The following is a 4,693-nucleotide window of genomic DNA, read 5'->3' as shown; positions in this document are numbered from 1 at the left end:
TATAATACTATACAAATATAATTATTATTATTATAATAATATAATCAATATTATTATAATAAGAATAATAAAGAACAATTATTTATTATTTATGATAATTAATAACTATACAAATAATAGCAGTTATATTATTATATAATTATATATTTATGATTATTATAATAATAACCCACAGAGTTTTGGATTGATGGTGAATGGGTGTAATGTTAAGGCACTCCTTGCGATAGGTCACCGGTTCAAATCCCCCGTGAGTGCTTAGGTAGTATTATATAGAAAAAAATATATTATTATTATTGGGCTTTGGTATTTTTAATATTTTTCTTAGAGTTTGTATACATAGGGTTAATTATTATCAGTATTTAATATTATTAATAATTATATAAATATATTATTATATAAATATTATAATAATTATATAAACTCCTAATATATATATTAATTAATAATAAGAATAGCTCATACTAATATTAGATTATCATTATACTATTAAAATAATATAATAGTATAAAATTATAAAGAAAAATAATAACAATTATATTGTATTATTATTATAATAATAATAATATCTTATTATAATATTATATTATTATAATATAATTATAATAATATACCAATATAATTCTTATTATAATAATAATATAATCAATATTATCATAATAATAATAATAAAGACCAATTATTTATGATAATAAATAACTATACAAATAACAACAATTATATTTATAAGAAGAAATTTCGGAGTAAATCACATTCAGAAAATCATTGTCGACGCGTTTCGAACCAACTAGTGTGGTTCATGGTTAGGACAAGTTGAGAAATCAAATCTATTTTTGCCAGTTAAATACCTTGAGCAGAGCCTCCAACGGCTAACTAGGGTAACGTCTAAATTTGACTAGGGACTAGGGTCAAACAAACCAGTTATAAATTAAACATAAATAAGGGCCTTACCTATATATAAATTAAATGTATAAAGTAAATTTAATTAAATTGGTAGTTTAATAAATGGTTAAAAGTATTAACTATTTAATAGAGATTATAAATATTAGTATATAACTATTAAAATTATAAAAAAATTATTTTTATTAAATAGGAGGTTAAGTTTAAAGCTAAACTAATAAATAAATATATTAGAATAAAACACTATTCTGTCAAAAAAAAACAAATAAATAAATAATAATAATAATAAATAATAAAAAATAAAAGATAAATAAAATAAATAAATAAATAATAATAATATAGCAGAAGGAATAATAAAATAAAAAATAAAAAATAAATTAATTAATTAATTAAAAATAAAAAAAGGTGGGGGGTTATTTAATAAAATAAAGAATATTAGTAAAGATTTTAACTATTAATATGAATCAGGAAAAAATAAAAAGAAAGAGCGACACAAATTAAAAAGAAGGAGAAGGTCAGGAAAAGGACCAAAAGAAAACCACAGAGTAAGAAGGGGAAACCCTAGGAGGAAGGAAAAGACAAGGCACCAAGGGGAACAACGAAAGCTCGAAAAGGAACAGGGGGAAGAGTGAAGGAACAGAAAAACTAGGAAGAAAGGGCAGGGATCCAACAGCTGTTGATCTTCCAGCTGTCATCTCTATTGAGATTGTTAGGCCTTCTTTCAATTTCAATAGCTTCCCCGAATTTACGATGATGGAACTGAGCAACTTTGGTAATAACCTTGGCCTCCTCTATACAAACCTGATGCTTGGTCTTCTCTGCATGCTATGCTAAAGCTGAAGACTTGGTTCTCCCATGTCTTAGGTCAGCTGCATGTTTGCTGATCCTCTGATGGATGGAGCGCCTTGTTTCCCTGATATAGGGGGTCCCACACGAACAAGGGATCAAGTAGACACCCTTCATGTCCTTAGGGCCAACGGGATCCCTCACCGATCAGAGCGATTTACGAATGGTGTTGAGGGGCCTAAAGGTTGAGGGAATATCATACCTCTTAAGGATCCGAGCAATCTTGTCCGTGGTTCCCTCGACATAGGGAAGATGGACACCTAGTCGGCGCTCTTTAGGTTCTTTTTTAATAAATGAATTTTTAGAGGCTTTAAGGAAAGCCTTCTGACCTAGGCGCCTACTATAGCCATTCTCCACAAAGACATTAAGGAGATGGGATCTCTCCTTATCGAAGCTCTCATTATCAGAAATCCTAAGGGCACGAGTAGTGAGGGTGTTAAGAACACCCATCTTCTGAGCAGGGAAATGATGGGAATCAACATGAAGATACTGCTCAGTATGTGTTTTCTTCCGGAACACTGAGTGGGAGAGAGACCCGTCCTTGTTCTTAGATATAAGAATATCCAGGAAAGGGAGGCAACCATTGACCTCTTTTTCCATGGTGAACTTAATGGCAGAGGACTGACAGTTGAGGTGATTGAAGAAGAGATCCAGCTCCTCTTGGCCATGGGACCAGATGACATTAGTGTCATCTACATACCTTTTCCATAGCTTAGGAAGGAGACGAGTCAAGGCTAAAGCTTTGGCTTCGAAATCTTCCATAAAAAGATTCGCAAGAATAGGGGAAAGGGGGGAGCCCATGGCAACACCACAGGTCTGCTCAAAAAACTCACCCTCGAAACAGAAGAAAATGGAAGTGAGACAGATCTCAACCAAATGCGCGATATTGGGATCTGTTAGGTGATAGATCACTTCCAAGGCCTCCTTTATAGGATGCAAGTATAAAGGGAGACTACATCAAAGCTCAATATATTAGAACAAAACACTATTCTGTTAAAAATAAATAATAATAATAATAATAATATTATTATTATTATTATTTATTTATTTTATTTATTATTATTATTATTATTATTTATTTAATTTTATTTATTTATTTTTTATTTTTTATTTTTTAGAACAGAATAGTGTTTTATTTTAATATATTTATTTATTAGTTTAGCTTTAAACTTAACCTCCTATTTAATAAAAATAAATTTTTTATAATTTTATTAGTTATATACAAATATTTATAATTTCTATTAAATAGTTAATACTTTTAACCATTTATTAAACTACCAATTTAATTAAATTTACTTTATACATTTAATTTATATATAGGTAAGGCGCTTATTTACGTTTAATTTATAACTGGTTTGTTTGACCCTAGTCCCTAGTCAAATTCAGACGTTACCCTTGTTAGCCATTGGAGGCTCTGCTCAAAGTATTTAACTGGCAAAGATAGATCTGATTTCTCAACTTGTCCTGATGATGAACCACACTACAATGATTTTTTGAATGTGATTTACTCGGAAATTTCTTCTTATAATATAAACTCATATTATTATTATTATTATTATTATTAGGCTTTAGTATTTTTAATATTTATCTTAGGGTTTGTATACATTCGGTTAATTATTATTGGTATTTAGGACTATTAATAACTATATAAATATTATCAAATACATTTAAGATTATTAATAACTATATAAATAATTATATAGGATTATTAATAACTATATAAATATTAACAACGAGATTATTTATATATATTATTATATAAATATTATATTGATAATATAAACTCCTAATATATATTAATTATAAAAATAGCTCATAATAATATTAGACTATTATTATATTATTAAAATAATATAATAATATAAAATTATTAAAAAAAATCATAACAATGGAGTTTAGGCTTCTGTGATCCATATTATGTTAGAGAAAGATTTCGGCGAAAATCACATGGAAAATCATTTGTCGACGCGTTTCGAACCAACTAGTGTGGTTCATCGTTGGTTCGAAACGCGTCGACAAATGATTTTCCATGTGATTTTCGCCGAAATCTTTCTCTAACAAAAAATCATAACAATTGTATTGTATTATAATAAAAATAATAATAATAATATCTGATTATAATATTATATTATTATAATAATATACAAATATAATTACTATTATAATAATAATATAATCAATATTATTATAATAATAACAATAAAGACCAAATATTTATAATAATTAATAACTATACAAATAACAACAACTATATTTTTATATATTTATGATTATTATAAACTATTATTGTTATTATTTTTAGGCTTTAGTAATTTTAATATTTATCTTAGAGTTTGTATACATTGGGTTAGGTATTATTTGTATTTAGGATTATTAATAACTATATAAATATTAACAACCAGATTATTTATATATATCACTATATAAATATTATATTAATAATATAAACTCCTAATATTTATTAATTAATAATAACAATAACTCATAATAATATTAGATTATCATTATATTATTAAAATAATATAATAATATAAAATAAAAATAAATAAAAATAAAAATCATAACAATTATATTATATTATTATTATAATAATAAAATATAATAATAATAATATCTCATTATAATATTATATTATTATAATAATATATAAATATAATTATTATTATAATAATAATATAATCAATATTATTATAATAATAAAAATAAAGACCAATTATTGATAATAATTAATAACTATACAAATAATAGCAACTATATTCTTATATATTTATATATTTATGATTATTATATTAATATTATTATAATAATATAAACTCATAATAATAATAATAATATTATTATTATTATTATTATTATTATTAGGCTTTAGTATTTTTAATATTTATCTTAACGTTTGTATACATTGGGTTAATTATTATTGGTATTTAGGATTATTAATAACTATATAAAT

Source organism: Pinus tabuliformis, chromosome X, assembly GCF_031772625.1.
Source record: "Pinus tabuliformis cultivar Carrire ecotype Pingquan chromosome X, CPIR1, whole genome shotgun sequence".
NCBI lineage: Eukaryota > Viridiplantae > Streptophyta > Pinopsida > Pinales > Pinaceae > Pinus > Pinus tabuliformis.
This window is presented reverse-complemented; position numbering follows the sequence as displayed.